This window comes from Tamandua tetradactyla, chromosome 14, assembly GCF_023851605.1.
Source record: "Tamandua tetradactyla isolate mTamTet1 chromosome 14, mTamTet1.pri, whole genome shotgun sequence".
Taxonomy (NCBI): Eukaryota; Metazoa; Chordata; class Mammalia; order Pilosa; family Myrmecophagidae; genus Tamandua; species Tamandua tetradactyla.
The window spans coordinates 67,965,515-67,992,469 of NC_135340.1; the positions used below are offsets into that span (position 1 = coordinate 67,965,515).

At 39.0% G+C, this 26,955-nt stretch overlaps 1 long non-coding RNA gene and 1 pseudogene across 3 annotated transcripts in view; one reads left to right on the plus strand and one right to left on the minus strand.

Moving 5' to 3' along the window:
- The window catches only part of LOC143655162 (uncharacterized), a 603,365-nt gene that overhangs the window by 163,334 nt on the left and 413,076 nt on the right, over positions 1-26,955 (plus strand). The gene's annotated exons all lie outside the window — the stretch shown is intronic.
- On the minus strand, positions 13,883-15,562 carry LOC143656521 (ATP-binding cassette sub-family F member 2 pseudogene; annotated as a pseudogene).

A 26,955-nucleotide genomic window follows, 5' to 3' on the forward strand; every position in this document is an offset into this window, starting at 1 on the left:
CAGGTTATACACAAATAGCTCAGTATCTCAAAATCCATTCATATCCTCACTCTTATTTCCTCCAGGTATATACCTAGCAACAGGGTTGCAGGATCATATGGCATCCCCCCCCACTGCCCTCCAGAGGGGCTGCACCTCTCAGCTTCCCTACCAACAGTGAATAGGTACATCTCTTTCTCCACACTTTCTCTAGCATTTGTTTCTCTCTGTTCATTTTTAAATAGTTTTATTCATACATCATACAATCCAACCTAAGTAAAAAAACCAGTGGTTCCTGATATAATCATATAGCCATGCCTTTGCCACCATACTCTCTATGAAGATATTTCCTTTTCTTCTGCAAAGAATCTTATACCACTCTCCTGTATCCCATAGTTGTTAACATTTAGTTTTGGCATAATGCCTTTGTTATATTTAGTGGAAGCATATTACAAAGTTACTGTTGACTATAGACCCTAGCTTGCATTGGTTGTATTATTTTCCCTTATTCCATCCCATTTTCAACACCTTGCAATGTTGGCAATCGCTTGTTCTCCCTCATGCAAAAACATTCTTTTATTTGTACATCTAATCACCATCACTGTCCACTCTAGGCATTCCTATGTTATACCACATCAATCTTTATCCTCTATCTTTCCTTCTGATGTCATACATGCCCCCAGCCCTTCTTCCTCAACCATCCTCACATTCAACTTCATTCACTGTACTTATATTATTGTGCTACCATCAGATAGTATTGTGCTATCATTTCTGAACTTTTACAATCAGTGCCCATGTTGCACAACCTGGACATCTTTCAGTAATTAGAACTCCCTTTAGCATTGCTTGTAGGGCATATCTAGTGGCGTTGAACTTCCTCAGCTTTTGTTTATCTGGAATTTTTAAATTTCTCCCTCACTTTTTAAAATTTTTTGTTTTTCTCTCCTTTATTTTTGAAAGATGGTCTCACCAGATAAAAAATTCTTGGTTGGCAATTGTTTTATTTCAGCACTTTAAATATTTTGCCCTATTGCCTTCTTGTTTCCATTATTTCCGATGAGAAATTGGCACTTAATGTTATCGTAACTCCCTTGAACATATTAAATTGCTTTTCTCTTTTGCTTTCAGGATTCACTCCTTGTCCTTGGCATTTGACAGTTCGACTACTAAGTTTCTGGACATAGCTCTCTTTGAGTTCTATTCTGCTTAGGGTTTGTTCAGCTTCTTGAAACTGTGTATGTCTTTTGTTAAATTTGGGAAGTTTTCTGCTGTTTTTCCTTTGAATATTCCTTCTGCTTCTTTCTCTTTCTTAACCTTCTGAGACTACTGTAATGTGTGTATACAGGCGTAACTTATTTTATTGCACTTTACAGTTTTGTTTTTGTTTTGCAAATTAAAGGCTTGTGGCAACCCTGCATTAAGCAACTTCATCAGCACCATTTTTCCAAAGTCATGTGCTCACTTCATTTCTCTGTTACATTTTTTTAATTAAAAAATTTTTTTAAACATAAAAACATGTAAACATGAACATTCTTACCATATGATCATTCCATTCTTGGTATATAATCAATAACTCACAATATCATCACATGGTTGTATATTCATCACCATGATCATTTCTTAGAGCATTTGCATCAATTCAGAAAAAGAAATAAAAAGAAAAAAGAAAAAAACCTCATGCATACCATTTCCCTTACCCCTCCCTTTCATTGACTGCTAGTATTTCCATCTACTCAATATATTTTAGCCTCTGTTTCTCCTGTTTTTTTCTATACCTCTTACCACTCCCTTTTATTGATCACTAGCATTTCAATCTACTAAATTTATTTTAACATTTGTTCCCCCATTATGTATTTATTTTTAATCCATATGTTTTGTTCATCTGTCCATACCATAGATAAAAGGAGCATCAGACACAAGGTTTTCACAATCACACAGTCACATTGCAAAAGCTATATCATTATACAGTAATCTTTAAGAATCATGTCTATTGAAACACAGCTCTATATTTTCAGGCAGTTCCCTCCAGCCTCTCCAAAGTACCTTAACTAAAAAGGTGATATCTATATAATGTGTAAGAATAATCTCCAGGGTAACCTCTCAACTCTGTTTGAAATCTCTCAGCCATTGACACTTTATTTTGTCTCATTTCTCTCTTCTCCCTTTTGGTTGAGAAGGTTTCCTCAATCCCATGATACTGAGTCCCAGCTCATTCTAGGATCTCTGTCCTACGTTGCCAGGAAGGTTTACACCCCTGGGAGTCATGTCGCACACAGAGAGGGGGAGGGCAATGAGTTTGCTTGTCGTGTTGGTGAAGAGAGACAGGCCACATCTGAGCAATAAAAGAAGTTCTCTGGGGGTGACTTTTAGGCCTAATCTTAAGTAGGCTTAGCCTATCCTTTGCAGGGATAAGTTTCATATGAACAAACCCCAAGATTGAGGGCTCAGCCTATTGCTTTGGTTGTCCCCACTGCTTGTGAGAGTATCAGGAATTCTCCACGTGGGGAAGTTGAATTTTCTCCCTTTCTTGCCATTCCCCCAAGGGGACTTTGCAAATATCCAAGTACATTTTAACAAGTAGTTATAGAACAGATTTTAAAGTTTGTTATGGATTACATTTCCATGATTTTTTACTTTTTCTTCTAGTTGCTCTAAGATACTGGAGACCAACAGAAATATCAATTTAATGATTCAGCAGTCATACTCATTTGTTAAATCTTATTTTCCTTGTTTTACTCCTCCTTCTCTTTAAATAGCACATATATAAAAGCAATAAATTTCAAGGTACATTACAACAATTAGTTATAGAGCAGAGTTTGGTATGGGTTACAATTCCACAGTTTTAGGTTTTTATTTCTAGCTGCTCTAAGGTACTGGACACTAAAAGAAATATCAGTATTATGATTCAGCACTCATATTCATTTGCTAAAACTGACCTTCTCTGTATAACTCCACCAACATTTTGATCTTTCTCCCACTCTTTAGAGGTATTTGGGCTATTCCCATTCTAATTTTTCATGTTGGAAGGGGCTATCGATAATATGAGATAGGAGGTTGGAACTAGTTGCTGTTTTGGAAGGGCTGGCTTCTCTGCATTTCAGTACTTATCTGGTCCAGGGACCTATTTGGAGGTTGTAGGTTTTGGAGAGTTGCCCTAGTGCATGGAAACTTTGTAGAATCTTATATAATGCCCTAGGTGTTTTTTAGGATTGGCAGGAATGGTTTTGGTTGGGGTTTGGCAAGTTATGATAGATAGCAATGTCTAACTAAAGCATGCATAAAAGTGATCTCCAGTGTAACCTCTGAACTCTATTTGATCTCTCTCAGCCACTGATACTTTATTTGCTATACTTCTTTGCCCCCTTTTGGTCAGGATGGCATTGTTGATCTCATGGTGCCAGGGCCAAATTCATCACTGGGAGTCATCTCCCAGGCCTCCAGGGAGACTTTCATCCCTGAATGTCATGTCCCATGTAGGGGAGAGGGCAATGATTTCACTTGCAGAGTTGGGCTTAGAGAAAGAAAGACCACATCTGAGCAACAAAAGAGGCCCTCTGGAGGTGACTCTAAGGTATAACTATAGGTAGGCTTAGCTTCTCCGCTACATACATAAGCTTTACAAGAGCAAGCCTAAAGATCATGGGCTTGACATATTGATTTTGGTGTCCCTAATGCTTGGCACAGTATACAGGGTTTCCCCGGAGGTAAAGTTTAATAGTTCCATAATTTTTCTCCCATCCCTCAAGGGACTTTGCCAATACTTTTTTTTTTTAGCCAATTTTCTTTGATTATCTGCTTAATATACTCTGGGATATATCCAGATATTACATTAAGATATACAGGATTAAAGGCTCTCATTCTTATTCTGGGCTCCCTGTGTTTGGATTGTTTAAATGATCTATCTAGACAAGTTGAGTTAGATTATGTGCTACAGAAAACCTAGGTTCTGGACACAATAAAACTTTCTTCTTTTGGTCTCCACGGCCAAAAGTTCTACAATACAGGCAATGTCTTCCTTAACCCTGTATTCTAAATTACTTTAATTCTGACCCTATCAACTTCATTATCTCTAAATATCAGGTAATACATATACAAAACTGCTGTAAGAGTTTACAGTTTAGGCCCCTGTTATAAGTATTTTCTAAATGAGACCATACAATATTTGCTCTTTTGTTTCTGACTTATTTTGCCTTACCAAATACCCTACAGGTTCATTCATATTATTGCATGCCTCACAACTTCCTTCCTTTTTGTAGCAGCACTGCATTCGATCATATATTTAGAGTATCGTTTGCCATTCTACTTCTCAGTTAGTGCATCTTTCAGCCACCTCTGTCTACTGGGCCTCAGGTATAACAGTCCATGAACACTCTCAATTTTAGATAATTTCATTGTTCTCAAGAGAATGACAGCTGATAAAGACATCCTTACTAAATAGAAAATCCAAACCTCCCCCTAACTCTTGTCCCTTCCCCCACTCCTACTGTTTTTAAAGCAGTGCTTTCTTGATTAGATCCTCATGTAGTTATTGCAGCCTTTTAACTGCTTTCCAGAGTTTTGAGGAATATGACTCTGACAGTTTTTGCTCCTTGTTTGAAGATTCTATGTGGGAGCAGCATCCTGGAGAGTCTTATGCAACCATCATGGGCAACTGGAAACCAGTACAGTTTTAACTTCATTGTTAAGTAATTCTTATTTAATTATGAATTTCAATGAGATATTTGGATAGAAAGTGGCTTTTAAGAATGAACCCTTTATTATTCAGGGTTCTCTAGAGAAGCAGAAGCAGAGGAGATATCTGTAAATATGAGATTTATAAAGGTGACTCATGCAACCATGGGAATGGAAAAGTCCAAAATCCATAGGGCAGGCTATGAAGCTGGAAGCTCTGATGAAGGTTCTGGGTGAACTCTACAGGAGAAGCTTATTGACTGAAGAAGCAGTAAAAAAGTCTCTCTTCTTACTTGAAAGTCATCAACTGATTGGATTTTCTCATGGTGAGAGAGAAATATCTTAGTTGATAACAGATGTAATCAACCACAGATACAATCAACTGATTGATGATTTAATACACCAGCCTTTTAATACATCAGCCTTTTCCAGTTTATCAACTAGCCATGAAATATCCTTGCAGCAATGGTCAGGCCAATGCTTGCCTGACCAGACAACTGGGCATGAAGACTTGGCCAAGTTGACATTAGAACCTAACCATCACAAACCCTAACTTAGATAGAAACAAATAATCAACATATATATTAAAAGGTGAAATTTCTAAAAACTGAAACTTTCCTGTTTAATTTTATTGTTAGAACATTGTCTCTACATTAGGCATTCAAAAGAGACTGGTACCTAATTCAACTGGAAATAATTAATGTTTAGACTGCACATAATGTCACTTAATAAAAACATTTTTGGTTTAGGACATTTGGAATTACCCAATTCAATTAAAGAAATTGAAAAATTGAAAGTCTTATAAGTTAATTAATGTTGATGGTAGATGCATACTCATGGAAATAAATAGAATTTGCATTTGGCTAAACGATGGAGTGCAGTTAAGGAGAAGTGAAATTTGTTTGCTTGGAGCGTTTCCTAACAAAAAGGGGTACATTTGGGCTTTGAAGAAGTATCACTTGATGTTTTTTCGTGGTCAGAAATGCTGTTGCCAAGACTATGGTTCCAGGGAAGGGCTCCCAAATCAGGAGATTAGAACCTAAGGGTAAACTTTGGAGCTGAAACTAGCATGACTTTGTAGTGCTTTGGAACTGCATATACCCCAGAAAAATATGTTCTTAATTGTAATCTATTTCTGTAGGTTTAAACCATTGTAAGTAAGACCTTCTGATGAGGCTACTTCAATTAAGGTGTGACCCACCTTATTCAGGATGGCTCTTAATCCTCTTATAAAATAATGAAATTCTTTATAAAAGGATTTAAAGAATCCTTTATAAAAGAATGAAATTCAGGCAAAATGAGAGAAGGCCATGGAAGCAAGAAGCTGAAATTAACAATACCTGGAAGAGAAAGGAGAGACTGGCAGATGCCACCGTGTGCCTTGCCATGTGATCGAGGAGCCAAGGATTGCTGGCAGTCGGTCTCCGAGAAGAAAGATGATGCCCTGAGTTGGATATTTACCTAGCCTCTAAACCATGTGTGAACAAATTCTCATTGTTTAAGCTGAACGATTTCAAGGTTTTTGCTTGGAGCAACCCAGAAAACTAAAATAGACTCCAAACTCCTGGTTTCCACCATATTACCTTCTTTGAGATGTGTTAAGATTCTCTGCAGACAGCAAAGCTTACGTTTAACTTTTCCAGGTGTTTTAGGAATTTCCCTCAAAATGATTTTTCCTTCTTCTTTTCTAAGTGGTTCAAGGAAATACAACAGGGCTCTTAAAATGGTCAACTCCTTTTGCTAAAATATTCCCTGGGCCATAAGATCAGAGCTATTTTGTACATTTGGACAGGTTGATCTATGGGCATTCCCACAGACTGTGATGTGAATGGTGTTCCTAGAGTTATGTAACTTGGCTTTGTAGGGTTATGGAATAGAGATCTAAATGGAGGATGAGCTTTGCAGGGATGGGCTATTGAATGTAACTACAACACAAAGTTCAGATCATGGAAACCACTTGTAAGATGTTTTTTTTTTTAGCTTATAAGATTTTAATTTCATGTAGAGGGATTTTAAGGATTATTATTGGCTTGATGGATATTGCTTGCTAATTCAAATGGGGATGACAGGGAACTGCCTTCAAAGGCTGATCCCGAGTGGCTGTCAGGGCATCATGGCATTCATCACTGATCATATATGCCGAATACTGCGTTAGGCACTCTCAGACTTCTCACTGAGGTGATACTGTAGTAACCCTATAACAAGCTTGAATGCATCAGGGATTTAAAACCATAATAGAAGAATGAACATAGATTTATTTATTAAGTTATTATTAGGTTAGAAAATGCTTAATTTATGTGTTTGGCAATTACTTTCTTAAGGAACAAAATTTCTATTTTTCTTTTCAACGTGTGCAGGAGAAGCTGTTTGGCTAAAGTCTAATGTTCTCAGATGCCAAGTTAAGTGAAATAAAGGGGTGTCTGTTTCTTTTGGATATGGAGGGATGGTTTGTGTGACCTTGGCAAACCCCTTTGGTTAAGCAATATGGTTTAATAATTCTTTGGCACAGAACCAAACTCATAATGTACAGACCATAAGCCTCGAATGTTAGTTTTATATTTGGCCAAGGCTTGTGGAGTCATTAGAATCCTTTGCATTCTTAAAGTGTAAATGATCTAAGCCACACAGTAGAAGCTTGTAAAGCCAATAGGAATAAAGTTTAGTACTGAAAAAAATTACAACCACTAAATTATTATGATCTGTTAAATGCTTTGGTCTTTGGGCAGTTATCTTTAATTGGAAAGAAACTCATTTCCAAACAGTTATACTAATTTCTTTGTTTACTTTGATAGTTCTTCAGTTAAGACTTTGAAGCTGGAGAAAACTGAGTTTGTGCCTTGAGTCTACTACTCACTAGCTTTGTGGTCATAATAATTGTAATAATGGACATTAGTTTGCATGCTGCCGGAATGCCGTATACCAGAACAGGAATGGCTTTTAAAAGGGGAATTTATTATGTTGCAAATTTACAGTTCTAAGGCTATAAAAATGTTCAAAGTAAGGCACCCAGAAAAAGATACCTTAACTCCAAAGCAAGGGCCGATGAAGTTCGGGATTTCTCTCTCAGGTGGGAGGGTACATGGCAACGTCTGTTATCTTTCTCTCTTCATTTTGTAAGGCTTTCCTGGGGGTGTTTTCCTTCTGCTCCAAACGTCTCTGGCTATATGAGCTCTGTCAGTTCTGGTGGCTCTAAAGCTTTTTCCAAAGTGGTTCCCTCTTAAAGGGCTCCAGTAAGCAATCCCACCTTGAATGTGTGGAGATGCATCTCCATGGAAACCATCTAATTAAAAGTTACTACCCACAATTTGATGAGTTATATCTCCATGGAAACAATAAAAAAGATTCCACCCAGGAATACTGAATGAGGAGTAAAGGACATGCCTTTTCTGGGGTACATAATATCTTCAAACCAGCACCAATGGCTAACATTTTTAGAGGGATTATTATGTGCCAGGCACTTGGAGAAGCATTTTAGATATTATGTAATTTATTCTTCACCATGACTTTATCAAGTGTTACTTTAATTATCCCCATTTTATAGATAGGAAGAAGACTTGGTGCCTACATATAACCCTATGCTATACTGATCCCTGGTTAGAGTACATTTGCCTCAATATCTCTGGGTAAGGAAAAACTTAAAGCTAGATTGTAGAGCCATTAAGTGCTCACAATTTGGAACAGATTGCCTGGTTGAAATCTTGTCTTGGCCACATACTAGCTGGGAAAGTTACTTAAACTGTCTGTGTTTCAGTTTCCTCTTACCTAAGATGAAAATGACAAGAATAGTAATGTTGTCTCTTAAGGTAGTTGAGAGATTTTTACTGAGAGAACAATTGCAAAGTGCTATGAATCTGGTAAATGGAATATGTCTAATAAGCGTTCAACACTGTTAATGTAGCACGCCATAAAGTTGAAGAAGACAGCTTCTGGGACTGGCCACCAAAACTTGAATTGGAGTTGGAAATTTATTTATACTAAACTGTAAAAGATTTATGCTAGATCAGTCTTTAAATTGATGTGGCCTGAGGAAGAGTATATTGTACACATGGTTTGGGGTGAAAGAAGTCTAAATATCTTTCCTTTTTCAGACTGCAGTACCTCTTTGCTTATTTGTTTGTGTTCTCACTATTTTGGTTCCATGACCCCTTGTTCCTAGAGGCTGGGGCATTTTAAGGGTTGTTAGGAGAAGATGCGAAGGCATAGGGAAAACCAAGCCTGAAAGATTGTTTTCCAGAACCATGTACCTATGTCCTGAGGGTGGAGGGATGAAAAAACAAATATCACTCCCTGTCTTTACTGATGGGTCTGCATTTCTGCTTTGATAAAGGCAGGTGCTACTCTTTATAACTTGACTTTCTCAGGCCAGAGTTTAGAAAACAGACTTGGCAAGAACTAGAGTGCATTGTCTTCAGGGCCAGAGAAAGTGGGTGAGCACGATTGAGCACATTTCTCTTTCTAGAGAGACTCTGGGCTCCCTTTTTTTCATTCTTGGCATCCTTTCCTAACATTCTCCTCTTCCTTCCACTGATCACTCATGAAGACTCTCTGCCCAGTCCTTTGACCACTGTTTTGACAATGAGAGAGACTGATGCGTGCCACATTTCATACCTCTAGAGAAAGGGGAGAGGGCAAGTAGAATGGAATCTGGGGTAAAACCCTTTCAAAAGATGGCCTGGATGGAGCCTTCTCCTGTGCACAGATCTAGGTAGGGAACTTTGAAGTCCATCAGATGTGACCAAGCAAATGTAGAGTGCAGAGCAGGGTTTCTTAGCCTCAGCACTATTGACCTTTTGGGTCAGATGAGTCTTTGTTGTGGGGGCTGCCCTGTGTATTGTAGGATGTTTAACAGGCATCCATTAGATGCCAGTGGCAACTGCCCCATCTCCTCCAGTCTTGACAACCCAATCTGTCTCCAGACATTATTTCTTGGAATGTCCCCTCATGGGGGGAGATCACCCCCACCTGAGAACTACTAGTTAAGAAGGATCAGTAGCTTTTTTTTTTTTTTGAGAACCTGTGGGTTTACAGAAAAATGATGCATAAAATGCAGGATTCCATATACCCTCCTATTACTAATAACTTGCACTGCTCTGGTGCATTTTTTACCGTTGATGAAAGCACATTTTTATAATTGTATTATTAACTGTAGTACATGATTTAACTTAGGGTCCACTGTATTATGAAAGTCCATGGATTTCTTTTAAGTTTTTATTCTATTAAAATATATATGACCTAAAAATTTCTCCTTTTAAACACTTTCAAATAATAATTTAGTGCCATTACTTACATTTACAATGTTGTGTTACCAATACCACCATCCATTACCAAAACTTTCCTGTTGTTCCAAATAGAAACTGTACATTTTTTTTTTTTTTTAACATGGGCAGGAACTGGGAATCGAACCCGGGTCCTCTGGCATGGCAGACAAGCATTCTTGCCTGCTGAGCCACCATGGCCTGCCCGAAACTGTACATTTTAAACATCTTTTTTTTTTGTGAAATAATACAAAGAAAAGAAAGAAAAAGCAATAATTTTCAAAGTACACTGTAGCAGTTACAGAACAGATTTCAGAGTTTGTTATGCATTACTATTCCATTATTTCAGATTTTTCCTTATAGCTGTTCCAAAAATATCAATATAGTGATTCAACAGTCATACTTGTTTGTTAAATTCTATTTTCTCTGTTATAACTCCTCCTTCTCTTTAGATCTTTCTCCCAATCTATAGGGATCTTTAGGCAATGCCCATTTTGACTTTTTCATGTAAAGAGGGGGTGTTGACACTCAAGGATAGGATGATGTAATTAGTTGATAATCTAAACCTAGAGGCTGTTCCCTATGGGTTTCATGATTTATCTGGCCTAGGAACCCGCTAGGAGTTATAGGTTCCAGGAAAGCAAATCTAGTGCGTCAGACCTTTATAGAGTCTCAGTTCTAACGCAAGGTGTTCTTAAGAATTAAGAGGAATGATGTTGGGTGGGATTTCATAAACCATGGCAATTAGCACTATATAACTGAAACTTGTGTAAGTATAGCCCCCAGAATAGCCTCTTGACTCTATTTGATCTCTCTTAGCCCCTGATGTCTTCATTTCCCACTTTTGGTCAGGAAAGTGTTGTTGATCCCATCATGCCTGGGTCAGACTCATTCCCAGGAGTCATGCCCCAATTTGTTAGGGAGAATTCGTCCCTGAATATCATGTCCCAAGTAAGAGGGGATGTAATGATTTTCCTTGCAGAGTTGGGCTTAGAGAGAGAGAGACACCATATCTGAGCAACAAACGAGGTTTCCTGGAAGCAATTCCTAGGCCTTGTTATAGGTAGTCTTAGCTTCTCCACTACAGAAAAGTTTCATAAGGAAAGCATCAAAGTCATGGGCTTGGCCTATTTTCTTGGGAGTCCCCAGTGGTTGAGAGGGTACTCAGGGTTTCCCAGAAGGGAAAATTTAATAGTTCCATTTTTTTTCCCTCTTTCGGACCCTCAAGGGACTCTACAAATACTTTTTAATTATCAGCCTACCATAGACTGAGATGTATCCAGGTATTACCTTAAGCTATACAGAATTGCCAGGCCTTGTTCCCGTTCTGGACTCCAGGAGTTTGGGTTGTTTAAATGAGATATCCAGACAGGTTGATTTAGATTGTGTTACAGAAAATTTAGGTTCTAGACATAAACCTGGATAAGCATCTCTGTCTTTGGTTTCATACTGTAGGTGAAAGTCTAGAGTATATACACGATCATCTTTTGCCCTGTATTCTGATTTACCTTAGCTCCAGTCAGATTGGCCTCATTTTTATCTCTAATTAAGACCTACTCTATTTTGGTTACTTAAACTGTTATTGTATGTAACTGTGCTAACTTCAGGGCTGCAGCACTTTATTTCTGGGTCTCAAGTGTCACAGAGTACTTAAAGTTCCAGGGAAAAACTGACTGATACACTTATAGCTCAGTGTTTCAGAATTTAAAAATACACTTAGAACTTCTGAGTAGGAGTGGCTGCTATAAGGACTTACAATCTAGCCTCCCATTTTCTTATAAGTATTTTCTGAAGAGACCTTAGCATATTTGTTCTTTTATTTCTGGATTATTTTTCACAACACATTGTCATAATGCTGAGTGAAATAAGTAAGACACAAAAGGATGTGTACTGTATGATTTCACTATTATGACTCTGATAAAGGTAAGCTCAGAGGCTGCACTGTAGAATATGGCAGACCTAGAGGTACACAGAAACTAGAGATGTGGGGAAAGGCTACCCAATGAGGTTGAATGTACATGCAAGGGAACAGATAGAAGTTATAATGAATTAGTGGGGTTATAAGTAACATTTCCATGTTGAAGGTGAATATGATTGAAAGGGGATGTATAGTGCCATGTATGCCTCTGGTTAAATCTACACATATAAATAAATTTTCATATGAACTGTTTCAAAGGTTTGATATTGGACAAAGAGTCAATAGTAGAGGGTATGAGGGAAAAGTAAAAATGCATGTTATGGCCAATAGTTAACAGGAAGACATCAACAGTACCACAGCACTACCATAGGCAACTAATTTGAGGGGAGGGACAAGTGATAAGGGATAGTTTCTTTTTTTTCCCAATTCTTTAATTTCTTTATTCAATTATTTGGAAAACACGGCCATTATGTTGCTCTTGAACTTCTTTTAAATTAAATTAAATTAATTTATTTTTTATTTTTAATATTTTTATTGTAAAACCTTAACAAACAAATACACAAACATTCTTGACATACAAACATTCTATACCTGGTTACAATCAATGGCTCACAGTATCATCACATAGTTATGCATTCATCACCATGATCATTTTTTTGAACATTCGCATCTCTCCAGCAAAAAAAATAAAAAGAAAAAACTCATGCATACAATAATATTTACCCCTCCCTCTCATTGACCACTAGTATTTCAATCTGCTCAATTTATTTTAACTTTGTTCCCTCTATTATTTGTTTATTTTTATCCATATTTTTTACTCAACTGTCTATACCCTAAATCAAAGAAGCATCAGACACAAGGTTTTCACAATCACACTGTCACATTGTAAAAGCTGTATTATTATACAATCATCTTCAAGAAACATGGCTACTAGAACACAGCTTTACAGTTTCAGGTACTTCCCTCTAGCCTCTCCAATAAACCATAAACTAAAAAGGAGATATCTATATAATGTGTAAGAATAACCTCCAAGATAACCTCTTGACTCTGTTTGAAATCTCTCAGCCATTGACACTTTATTTTGTCTCATTTCTCTGTTCCACCTTTTGGTCAAGAAGGTTTTCTCAATCCCTTGATGCCGGGTCATCCCAGGATTTCTGTCCCACATTGCCAGGGAGATTTACACCCCTGGGAGTCATGTCCCCTCTAGAGGGCGGAGGGCAGTGAGTTCATTTGCCATGTCAGCTTAGAGAGAGAGAGAGAGAGAGGCTACATCTGAGCAACAAAAGAGGTTCCCTGAGGGTGACTCTTAGGCCTAATTTTAAGTTGACTTATCCTCTCCTTTGCAGGGATAAGTTTCATAGGGGCAAACCCCAAGATTGAGAGCTTGGCCTATTAATTTGGTTGTCCCCGCTGCTTGTGAGAATATCAGAAATTCTCCAAATGGGGAAGTTGAATATTTCCCCTTCTCCAATAAGTGGTAGTTTTGATTTGATATTTGGTGAGGCTGTGTTTGCTGGTTCTTTGTCTCTATGGACCAATGGAAATTGCCTAAAATTGAGAGTGCCTCTGATTGTACAACCAAAGGAAGATACTGTAAGACATGGTTTGTTTATTTTGGACATTATCCATGATGCCCATTAGATGGAGGGAGCTGAAGGGTACAATGACTGAGAAGTAGAATGGTGAACTGTGATACCTTTATATGATGGAATATGTTATGGCTACAAAAAGGAAGGATGTTGAGAGGCATGCAACAAACTGAATAAACATTGGGGAAACTGTAAATTTTAAGGAGTAGCAGTTCTTGATTTCCATGATCTGGCATGAGATGAGCTGACTGACTCAGATTAAATCTGATAATTCATTCAACAAGTTCATTCATTCAGAAGTATATGCTGGTCTTAGTGAAGAATTACATCTTGGTTGCATTCTCTCTATTGCTGAGCATCACATGGGCAGGGCTGGCGTGAAGTAAAACCACTTCTGGCAAATGCTGATTATGGTAACTCTCTCCTGTGTATGCCCCATGTTCTTTCTCCTCCTAGTCACACTCTTGTTAGCTTCTGCCCTCTCCACATCCCACCCCAACCCTACTCTGAACTTCTGCTGGCAAACAAGGAGAACAGAGAGGTCCTGCTGCTTGAATGGGAAAGGAGTGATGGTTCAGGCTGGCCTCAAAGGTCTGTTCAGCAGAGAGCAACCTTTCAGAGCAACAGGCCAGCCAGGCCAGACACTCGGCACTTCTGCCCATCTGAAAGGTTCTGGATTGGGCTCACCTACTGTTTCCCAGTGTGATTGTATTGCCCAATGATCTTCCTCATTTCTTCCTTTTTATCTCAGGGTAGCACTTCATCATGTACTCCAAAGGTGAGAGATCTAAGTCCAGCTGCTCCTGTAAATGCTGATGGTAATGCCCTATCTTAACATGAAAGTGTTTTCAGATTGTCCCATCTGTGGGTAGCAGCTCTCCAGTTAGCAGCTTCAAAAGAGTTGATTTTCCTGCTGGAAATCAATACCAAATTCTAGATTGTTGTAGATGCAAGGCCCATCTTTTGTATACTTGAAGCTCATGTTTTGCATCATAATGATGGGTGGAGGGATCTTGCCACATGGTGGGAAATAAAATGACAGTGTCTTGTCGCTTATGACTCTCTCTGTCAGTCCTGATGCTATCATTTTCTGTAACGTCTTTTCCGTGCTCTGAGCCTACCAGGCCAGGCCAACTTGGCACTGCCATGACCAAACCTAGCAATGTAGTTCTTCATGTGACTATCTGATCTTACACCCAGTGAAACCTCTTCATCTGTTTCACCTCCAGCTCCAGTCGCTTCACATACCAATCATAATTACATGCTTCTTCAGTTTCTTGTTGTGCATGTGAATATGTTGGTATAGACATCATTCAGAAAATCTTGGGAATGGGGAGACAAGGTTCAAGATGTGCTTAAAAGCCTTGAGTTCTTCCAACCACACACATGCATCTAGGTCCAAGTGGTTGGTGGGCTCGTCCAGAAGCAGCATGAAAGGTTGAATAAAAGGGGCTCTGGCAAGGGCAACCCTTATCCTCCAGCCTCCACTGAAGTCTTTTACCTTCTTGTGCTGCATGGCAGGTGTGAAACCCAGTCCGTGCAAGACCTGTGAGCCCCTCATCTCTTGCCTTGTCAGCATCCAGTTCTTCAGGTGCTTATATAGCTCCGTTAGTTCCTCACACTCTGCATGCTCATGAGCCAGCCACTCAGCCTCCTTCTCCAGCATGGCCCTCTCTGTGTCAACTTCCATCACACACTGCAAAGGTGTCTTGTCAGTAGCAGGCATCTTCCGATTCAGATGGTAGATGTCAATGTGCTCAGGGCATAGACTTTCCAATTTCATTTAAGCCAATAAGACCATAGCCACAGCCTGAGTTTAATTCCAGTTTGGTGTCACTGAGCAGCATTTGACCATGAAAGGTGAGTGAGAGGTTGATAACATGGATATCAGTACTGTTGAGGTGAGAGGCTAGAACACCAGTAACAGCTCGAACAGTAGCTATCTTCATCTCAAAGTCCTCTAACTTCTTGGTCAGCAAATTCACTTCTGTAGTCTCTCTGCCATTGGCCTCCTCATTTTTCTCCTCTGTCACTTGTGGTTCTATGACAGCATCTCTGTTTTCTTCATGCCCCTTTCTGGGCCGCTGTTGAGCTTTGGCAGCTTCCTTCTTTTTGGCTGCCTTCTTTTTGGCCAGGTCAGAGGGCATGGTGATGAGCCTCAGGGGTGGGTTACTGTTCTTTCAAGGAGCCCCAACTTACTCCAGAAGGTCTTTTTTTAATGCAATTTTATTGAGATATATCCACACACTATACAGATGTATTTTTATTTGCTAGTGTTCTAGCTTGTTAGCTGCTGGAATGTGATATACCAGAAATGGAATGGCTTTTTAAAAGGGGAATTTATTAAGTTGCAAGTTTACAGTTCTAAGGCCATGAAAATGTCCAAATTTAGGCACCAACAAGAGGTTACCTTCATTCAAGAAAGGCTGATGTAGTTTGGGGGGTTCTCTCTCAGCTGGGAGGGCACATGGTGAACATGGCAATGTCTGCTGCCAGCTTTCTCTCCCAGCTTCTTGTTTCATGAAGCTCCCCTGAGGGTGTGTTTCCCTTCTTCATCTCCAAAGGTATCTGGCTGCATGGGCTCTCGTGGTTCTGTAGCTTTTTCCAAAGTGGTTCCCTGTTAAAGGGCTCCAGTAAGCAAGCCCACCCTGAATGGGTGGAGACACATCTCCATAGAAACCATCTAATCAAAAGTTACCACCCACAACTGGGTGGGTTACATCTCCATGGAAACAATTTAAAAAGATTCTACCCAGCAATACTGAATGCAAATTAGAGGACATGGCTTTTCTCGGGTACATAATAACCTCAAACCGGCACAGCTAGTAAATGTTGATCTAAATAAACATGAATTAAAAATTTAAGTTATTGGCATGAATTTTGCCATTCATCTTCACATGCCAGTTTGAAGCAAACATCAGAGTATTTAACTTATAAGTAGAATCATCAAAATTATACAGTTTATATTTCGTGGCTCCTCTCCAGACGATGCCTCAAGCTAGCCAGAGGAGACAAATTCAAGCCAGACTCAGGAAGGTTGGAAGGAGGAAGAGGGGTCCCCCAGTAGTACCGTGGAAAAGTGCAGACCCTCACAAGCACCCCCTTGTACAGGCCTACAGTCCTGCCACACTGACCCCAGGCAGATGGGGAGACACCAAGGATATTGCAATCTCTCTGCAGGGTTGTGCTAGGTACCTGGATTAAGGATGAGTGAGAAGCTGGCCACCCAATGAAAGGCCATGCCCTGCCCCAAGTTGCTGCCTCAGGGTGCTCACGCCGCATCCCAGCTCTCCCTGCATCCAGACCCATGCTCCCTTCAGGAGTGGAAGGTGGCAGTGGTTGCTGGACAGAGATAAGAAGGGGAAAGCTGGGCAGGCTGCGTGTCCAGGGGCCAGGGAACAAGCAGCTGAGAGACAGTCTGGGGGAGGCAGCAGCAGGCAGACCCTGGACCATGCTGTGAGCTGAGAGTTCAAGCCCTCGGGGCATGCTCCATTTCCCTATCACACTTAACTTATAAAGCACAAGTTCAAAGACAAAATTATTAAGAATTTCAAGATGGTGACCACAGAATAGTAAACTCCAAGTGTTTATTACTCCAAGTGATTATCACTCCAAGTGATTCCTTTTGAGCACCTGGGCCCTGGACCATTACACTGGTTACAGTCCTGGGAAGCTGGCTTTGATGGTGGCTCTATGCTGTAGGTGGTTTGTTACTGTGCAGCTCACAATGAAGGGCTGCTGCAGAGGACTGCAGAGGGAACAGGCCAGAGAGTTTTTGCAGAGAGAATAGAACAGGCCCATGGTCTTCCTGTAAGTTACAAGGTGCCTTACCTTTGCTTCCAGCACATCTAAGGGCGGCCTCTCTCCTTACAAAAGCCAAACGACCTGACTTCTCACCCTGCCTTGGGTGTAGCAGTTCTCATTGACAGTGGCTGTGACACTCACAGTGGTCCAGTGTGGTGGTGTGTCCAGGGATTGATGTCACCAACCAGGATAGGGCTGGACATTGCAGTACCCCTTGTGGGGAATTGGTCAGATGTGGGGAAGCATCAGCCAAGAGGGCTTCTCGTGGGAGGGAAAGAGTAAGTCCTGGGGAGTGGATGGGCATCCAGAGGTGAAGGGAGCTGTAAAGTTAGTGCACAATTGTGTTTCAGGCAAGCCTGGAACTGCACAATCAGACAACTCGTTTTGCCTCATGTCAGGTGGTTGGGTCAAGGCTGGTGGTATTGTTCCAAGGTAAAAACCAGGAAAAACTTGAGGAGGCACTGGATGAGGTGGAGGAGCAAGAGACTTCTGGACCATTTTGGTGAATAGGGCAAGAAGCCCACATCCTCTTCTTGCTGGGTACTGCCTGCCTCAGGGTGGATGTGATGGTTGGTTTAGAGACCCAGAGATGGGGACAGGGAGACTAAAATAGGGACCGGACCCGGTAGAAGTTTTCTGTTATGACTTCTGATGGCATGGAAGTGACTCACAATAGGATGAATAATGATTTAAAATATCTGTTGTCTATGAAAAGCCAAAGGAGATGGACAATGGGTGAAGATAGGTAAAACTTACTAACACGCAGATCTCATTTTTGTTTCATTTCTCAATGCAGTTGGTGGTTCATGGTTTGTGGCCTGATAACTTCTGAGTTTTGGTTGGTGGTGGTATCCATCAGAGAAGCATTGGCCCCCAGCAGCTAGTGATGGCTTGCTAGACTTCCCTCCCAAAGGTTACTTTCTTCCCCATCGATGTTTTTATCATGGGCATCCTTTTCAGAGGGGCCCCAAAGTGTGTACAGGCTGGGTATTTTTTAGGGGGGCAAGGTACATGGTCTGGGAATTGAACCTGTGCCTCCCACGTGGAAGGTGAACATTCCACCACTGAACTATCCGTGCACCCTGAGGCTGGGGTTTCTACTCAGAGACCTACCTGGATGTGTTTGAGGATTCTACTCTGGTCTGCTCCATTGACACATGCTTCCGACACAAACTGCCGAAGAATTGGATTAAACGTGTTCTCTTGGCCCCCATTCTTAATAGCATTTGTCTAGACTTCTCTTTCAATCTCTCCACAAAATAACAAAAATATTGACAAAAATAATGGAAAAGATGGCAATTACCCTGCCTCTAACCCCTCCCTGCCTTAGGTTGTCACCACAACAGATAAAAACCTGTTTTATGGGAGACCAACCTGCTGCCACAATTCCTAAAGTTTATTTGCGCAGAAAAATAAAGGCAACTTTTTATTTGTCACCCTGCTGAAAAGAAATATGATTCCTGTCCTCTTGCTTCATACTAGCCTTTCTCTTCTCTGCACATTTTCATTCCATGTTGTCTGATCATTTTACAGAAAGGAGTATTTCTGCTTTTGACTTTACCTCTTCCTCTGGTAACATTCCAATTTGCAGATGGTCGGTCACCATTTGCCAATTTTTTTTGGGGGTGGTGGTGAGGGGAGGGTGGGCATGATCCAAAGCTTAAGCATACAAAGCTGTAGCCCATTTTTGTTTTTAAAGCTTGCAAGGTAGCTGGTTTCCCATGTGATAGTGGCTCCCCGGGAAAGCTTTTCTTTCATGCAGCCGCAGCGCCAGCATTGATCAGTGGGGAAAGTTCAAGGCAGCAACTCATCAAGCACGGCTTCAATATCAGATTCCAGACAAGGTCTGCAATAAATAAGAGCAGTAACAAAGAATCATATTTCCTTCTCACACAGAAAATCAGCAGTGACATAGTTCTAAATTTCAGAGTTCAGGCCTGGTGTCTTCTTCCTGCCCTGCAAGTTGAAAGCAGGGATTGCTCTCTTCTCTGAGAAGTTAAAGCAACATGCGTTTTAGCAACACTTGCCTTAGAAACAGAGTCAAAACATAATTTTGAATGCACCAGCTGTTTGGGAATTTTTCAGCATGTGCACTGATTATCATTTGAATTGTTCAGATAGAACTGGTATTGCTAAAAGCACGTGGTTAGAACATATTTGCTTTAATTGACACATCTCCCCTTTCTTTCTGGCCATCTCCTTCCCCTCTCCCAACAGTAATACCAAAATTTGCATGTGAACATTCAAAAAGAACAATCTTTTGCTTGAAGTAGATTGGGGAAATTTTTTTTCTTCAAATGGCAGTAAAAAAATATACACCCTATGAGTCCCTCAGAAATTATTGCTATTGATTTCTTTCCTTGAAACGTGGAAATGTTACCAGATGGGATGTTAGGAGTAAGCGTCTGTGTGCAAATGCAGTTTATTGCTGCTTGACTAAAAATCAGTGAAAGCCTTCACCATTTGTTTGCTTGTGTTGCATATAAACATGAATTTTAATCCCAAACCAGTCCTTACATAAAACTGTGCTATGCCATAGGTGATGTTTTTAGAGTAAATTTGTATTTGAAGGAAGTAAGCCTTATGACACACTCCATACTCAAAAGGGCATCACAAAGATTTCAAGCATTTGTCCTCTCTGGTTTATGGAAATACAATTTTGTTTTAAGTTAATGTGATCATTGAACTTTACTTATCACAATCAGATTTCTGTCGTGTTTGTCTTCCCCCCTCCCCCAGTATACACATACAGAGCTGGCTGCTCCTTTAGGTCTTGCGCTCAGGAAAGTGTTAATCAAATTGCTGCCAGTTTTGGGAAGCCAGGTGCCTGTGTGCAAGGCACGCAACTCTACCCAACCCTGCAGGGACGCACCCACTAGGAAAAAAGAAAGCTGACCTTCTGTCACTTCTCTTCTCCTCCCTTTTAATGATTCCTTCTCTATCCTTTTGAGGAGATCTTTCCAGCCCTTTGACCTCTGTTATAAGAGGAAGGCTTAAACAGCTAAAAGTACCCTCAAAAGAGAGGCTTGTCAAGGAATGCTCAAGAGACCTTTCAGGAAATGCCAAAAGATGAGAGCCTCTGTTTTCAGTACATTTAGAAGGCAGATCCAAACCATTTCCCTTCTCATTATTTTGTGGAAGCAACCAGTTTGTGCTAAGGGTTGTGCCCTTATCCCCACCCACCTCCCACCGCCCGTCACCAACATACACATACACATACACACTCGTCAGCGCCACCAGAATCGACACATTCAGAGAGCGGCTGACTTCTAATGATAGTCCTTTGACTGTGGAAAAACTATTGTGCTCTTTGAAAAAAAGCAGGAAAATGTATGTCTGGCTTAGAGTACTGGGTTGCTATACTGCAGGCTCCAGACCCAGCTTTAGTTTTCATGGATAAACAACTGTGGCTGGAAGGTTGTTACCCCACCTTAAAATGGATAGATGCAGAGTGCAGATTTCTGAAAAGAGGGCAATCATGAGTCTCCCTGCTTGTGCTTTTTGATGTGATTTTGAATAACAGCAGTTTAAATGACAACTAGCACTAATATAATGATAAGTGCTAGGCACTCTTTAATATGATATGATATATATTTAATCACCACATTTATGTAACAATTCTATGAAGGTAGGTACTAGGAAACTACAGAGAGGATAAATGCAATCATAGCATTATAAGTAAGTTTTGGATTTACAAGTTCAGCTCTGCCACTTACTAGCTCTTTAAATAAATGAATAGACTTTATTTATTTATTTATTTATTTATTTATTTTATTAATTAATGGAAAAAAAGAAATTAACCCAACATTTAGAAATCATACCATTCTACATATGCAATCAGTAATTCTTAACATCATCACATAGATGCATGATCATCGTTTCTTAGTACATTTGCATCGGTTTAGAAGAACTAGCAACACAACCGAAAAAGATATAGAATGTTAATATAGAGAAAAAAAATAAAAGTAATAATAGTAAGAACAAAACAAAACAGAACAAAACAAAACAAAAACCTATAGCTCGGATGCAGCTTCATTCAGTGTTTTAACAGGATTACTTTACAATTAGGTATTATTGTGCTGTCCATTTTTGAGTTTTTGTATCTAGTCCTGTTGCACAGTCTGTATCCCATCAGCTCCAATTACCCATTATCTTACCCTGTTTCTAACTCCTGCTGAACTCTGTTACCAATGACATATTCCAAGTTTATTCTCGAATGTCGATTCACATCATTGGGACCATACAGTATTTGTCTTTTAGTTTTTGGCTAGACTCACTCAGCATAATGTTCTCTAGGTCCATCCATGTTATTACATGCTTCATAAGTTTATCCTGTCTTAAAGCTGCATAATATTCCATCGTATGTATACACCACAGTTTGTTTAGCCACTCGTCTGTTGATGGACATTTTGGCTGTTTCCATCTCTTTGCAATTGTAAATAACGCTGCTATAAACATTGGTGTGCAAATGTCCGTTTGAGTTTTTGCCTTTAATTCCTTTGAGTAGATTCCCAGCAATGGTATTGCTGGGTCGTATGGCAATTCTATATTCAGCTTTTTGAGGAACCGCCAAACTGCCTTTCACAGTGGTTGCACCATTTGACATTCCCACCAACAGTGGATAAGTTTGCCTCTTTCACCGCATCCTCTCCAGCATTTGTCATTTTCTGTTTTGTTGATAATGGCCATTCTGGTGGGTGTGAGATGATATCTCATTGTGGTTTTGATTTGCATTTCTCTAATGGCCAGGCACATTGAGCATCTCTTCATGTGCCTTTTGGCCATTTGTATTTCCTCCTCTGAAAGGTGTCTATTCAAGTCTTTTTCCCATTTTGTAATTGGGTTGGCTGTCTTTTTGTTGTTGAGTTGAACAATCTCTTTATAAATTCTGGATACTAGACCTTTATCTGATATGTTGTTTCCAAATATTGTTTCCCATTGTGTAGGCTGTCTTTCTACTTTCTTTTTTTTTTTTTTTTTTTGAAATTTACCATTTTTTTATTAATTAAAAAAAGAATTAACAAAACAATTAGAAATCATTCCAATCTACATGTACAATCAGTAATTCTTAATAACATCACATAGTTGCATATTCATCATTTCTTAGTACATTTGCATCAATTTAGAAAAAGAAATAAAAAGACAACAGAATAAGAATTAAAACAATAATAGAAAGAAAAAAAAAACAAAAAAAACAAAAACAAAAAACCTATACCTCACATGCAGCTTCATTCAGTGTTTTAACATAATTGCATTACAATTGGGTAGTATTGTGCTGTCCATTTCTGAGTTTTTATATCCAGTCCCGTTGTACAGTCTGTATCCCTTCATCTCCAATTATCCCTTCTCTTTTTTTTTTTTTTTTTAATTAATGGAAAAAAAGAAATTAACCCAACATTTAGAGATCATACCATTCTACACATGCAATCATTAATTCTTAACATCATCACATAGATGCATGATCATCATTTCTTAGTACATTTGCATTGGTTTAGAAGAACTAGCAACATAACCGAAAAAGATATAGAATGTTAATATAGAGAAAAAAATAAAAGTAATAATAGTAAAATCAAAACAAAACAAAACAAAACAAAACAAAACAAAAACCTATAGCTCAGATGCAGCTTCATTCAGTGTTTTAACATGATTACTTTACAATTAGGTATTATTGTGCTGTCCATTTTTGAGTTTTTGTATCTAGTCCTGTTGCACAGTCTGTATCCCTTCAGCTTCAATTACCCATTGTCTTACCCTGTTTCTAACTCCTGCTGAACTCTGTTACCAATGACATATTTCAAGTTTATTCTCGAATGTCCGTTCACATCAGTGGGACCATACAGTATTTGTCCTTTAGTTTTTGGCTGGATTCACTCAGCATAATATTCTCTAGGTCCATCCATGTTATTACATGGTTCATAAGTTTATCTTGTCTTAAAGCTGCATAATATTCCATCGTATGTATATACCACAGTTTGTTTAGCCACTCTGCTGTTGATGGAGATTTTGGCTGTTTCCATCTCTTTGCAATTGTAAATAATGCTGCTATAAACATTGGTGTGCAAATGTCCGTTTGTGTCTTTGCCCTTAAGTCCTTTGAGTAGATACCTAGCAATGGTATTGCTGGGTCGTATGGCAATTCTATATTCAGCTTTTTGAGGAACCGCCAAACTGCCTTCCACAGTGGTTGCACCCTTTGACATTCCCACCAACAGTGGATAAGTGTGCCTCTTTCTCCGCATCCTCTCCAGCACTTGTCATTTTCTGTTTTGTTGATAATGGCCATTCTGGTGGCTGTGAGATGATATCTCATTGTGGTTTTGATTTGCATTTCTCTAATGGCCAGGGACATTGAGCATCTCTTCATGTGCCTCTTGGCCATCCGTATTTCCTCTTCTGAGAGGTGTCTGTTCAAGTCTTTTTCCCATTTTGTAATTGGGTTGGCTGTCTTTTTGTTGTTGAGATGAACAATCTCTTTATAAATTCTGGATACTAGACCTTTATCTGATATATCATTTCCAAATATTGTCTCCCATTGTGAAGGCTGTCTTTCTACTTTCTTGATGAAGTTCTTTGATGCACAAAAGTGTTTAATTTTGAGGAGCTCCCATTTATTTATTTCCTTCTTCAGTGCTCTTGCTTTAGGTTTAAGGTCCATAAAACTGCCTCCAATTGTAAGATTCATAAGATATCTCCCTATATTTTCCTCTAACTGTTTTATGGTCTTAGACCTAATGTTTAGATCTTTGATCCATTTTGAGTTAACTTTTGTGTAGGGTGTGAGATATGGGTCTTCTTTCATTCTTTTGCATATGGATATCCAATTCTCTAGGCACCATTTATTGAAGAGACTGTTCTGTCCCAGGTGAGTTGGCTTGACTGCCTTATCAAAGATCAAATGTCCATAGATGAGAGGGTCTATATCTGAGCACTCTATTCGATTCCATTGGTCGATATATCTATCTTTATGCCAATACCATGCTGTTTTGACCACTGTGGCTTCATAATATGCCTTAAAGTCAGGCAGTGCAAGACCTCCAGCTTCGTTTTTTTTCCTCAAGATGTTTTTAGCAATTCGGGGCACCCTGCCCTTCCAGATAAATTTGCTTATTGGTTTTTCTATTTCTGAAAAATAAGTTGTTGGGATTTTGATTGGTATTGCATTGAATCTGTAAATCAATTTAGGTAGGATTGACATCTTAACTATATTTAGTCTTCCATTCCATGAACACAGTATGCCCTTCCATCTATTTAGGTCTTCTGTGATTTCTTTTAGCAGTTTTTTGTAGTTTTCTTTATATAGGTTTTTTGTCTCTTTAGTTAAATTTATTCCTAGGTATTTTATTCTTTTAGTTGCAATTGTAAATGGGATTCGTTTCTTGATTTCCCCCTCCGCTTGTTCATTGCTAGTGTATAGAAATGCTACAGATTTTTGAATGTTGGTCTTGTAACCTGCTACTTTGCTGTACTCATTTATTAGCTCTAGTAGTTTTGTTGTGGATTTTTCTGGGTTTTCGACGTATAGTATCATATCGTCTGCAAACAGTGATAGTTTTACTTCTTCCTTTCCAGTTTTGATGCCTTGTATTTCTTTTTCTTGTCTAATTGCTCTGGCTAGAACCTCCAACACAATGTTGAATAATAGTGGTGATAGTGGAACATCCTTGTCTTGTTCCTGATCTTAGGGGGAAAGTTTTCAATTTTTCCCCATTAAGGATGATATTAGCTGTGGGTTTTTCATATATTCCCTCTATCATTTTAAGGAAGTTCCCTTGTATTCCTATCCTTTGAAGTGTTTTCAACAGGAAAGGATGTTGAATCTTGTCAAATGCCTTCTCTGCATCAATTGAGATGATCATGTGATTTTTCTGCTTTGATTTGTTGATATGGTGCATTACATTAATTGATTTTCTTATGTTGAACCATCCTTGCATACCTGGGATGAATCCTACTTGGTCATGATGTATAATTCTTTTAATGTGTTGTTGGATACGATTTGCTAGAATTTTGTTGAGGATTTTTGCATCTGTATTCATTAGAGAGATTGGTCTGTAGTTTTCTTTTTTTGTAATATCTTTGCCTGGTTTTGGTATGAGGGTGATGTTGGCTTCATAAAATGAATTAGGTAGTTTTCCCTCCGCTTCGATTTTTTGAAGAGTTTGAGGAGAGTTGGTACTAATTCTTTCTGGAATGTTTGATAGAATTCAGATGTGAAGCTGTCTGGTCCTGGACTTTTCTTTTTAGGAAGCTTTTGAATGACTAATTCAATTTCTTTACTTGTGATTGGTTTGTTGAGGTCATCTTCCTGCGTCAAAGTTGGTTGTTCATGTCTTTCCAGGAACCCATCCATTTCCTCTAAATTGTTGTATTTATTAGCGTAAAGTTGTTCATAGTATCCTGTTATTACCTCCTTTATTTCTGTGAGGTCAGTAGTTATGTCTCCTCTTCCATTTCTGATCTTATTTATTTGCATCCTCTCTCTTCTTCTTTTTGTCAATCTTGCTAAGGGCCCATCAATCTTATTGATTTTCTCATAGAACCAACTTCTGGCCTTATTGATTTTCTCTATTGTTTTCATGTTTTCAATTTCATTTATTTCTGCTCTAATCTTTGTTATTTCTTTCCTTTTGCTTGCTTTGGGATTAGTTTGCTGTTCTTTCTCCAGTTCTTCCAAGTGGACAGTTAATTCCTGAATTTTTGCCTTTTCTTCTTTTCTGATATAGGCATTTAGGGCAATAAATTTCCCTCTTAGCACTGCCTTTGCTGCGTCCCATAAGTTTTGATATGTTGTGTTTTCATTTTCATTCGCCTCGAGGTGTTTGCTAATTTCTCTAGCAATTTCTTCTTTGACCCACTCGTTGTTTAGGAGTGTGTTGTTGAGCCTCCACGTATTTGTGAATTTTCTGGCACTCTGCCTATTATTGATTTCCAACTTCATTCCTTTATGATCCGAGAAAGTGTTGTGTATGATTTCAATCTTTTTAAATTTGTTAAGACTTGCTTTGTGACCCAGCATATGGTCTATCTTTGAGAATGATCCATGAGCACTTGAGAAGAAGGTGTATCCTGCTGTTGTGGGATGTAATGTCCTATAAATATCTGTTAAGTCTAGCTCATTTATAGTAATATTCAGATTCTCTATTTCTTTATTGATCATCTGTCTAGATGTTCTGTCCATTGATGAGAGTGGTGAATTGAAGTCTCCAACTATTATGGTATATGTGTCTATTTCCCTTTTCAGTGTTTGCAGTGTATTCCTCACGTATTTTGGGGCATTCTGGTTCGGTGCGTAAATATTTATGATTGTTATGTCTTCTTGTTTAATTGTTCCTTTTATTAGTATATAGTGTCCTTCTTTGTCTCTTTTAACTGTTTTACATTTGAAGTCTAATTTGTTGGATATTAGTATAGCCACTCCTGCTCTTTTCTGGTTGTTATTTGCATGAAATATCTTTTCCCAACCTTTCACTTTCAACCTATATTTATCTTTGGGTCTAAGATGTGTTTCCTGTAGACAGCATATACAAGGATCCTGTTTTTTAATCCTTTCTGCCAATCTATGTCTTTTGATTGGGGAATTCAGTCCATTGACATTTAGTGTTATTACTGTTTGGATAATATTTTCCTCTACCATTTTGTCTTTGTATTATATATATGATATCTGACTTTCCTTCTTTCTACACTTTACTCCATACCTCTCTCTTCTGTCTTTTCGTATCTGACTCTAGTGCTCCCTTTA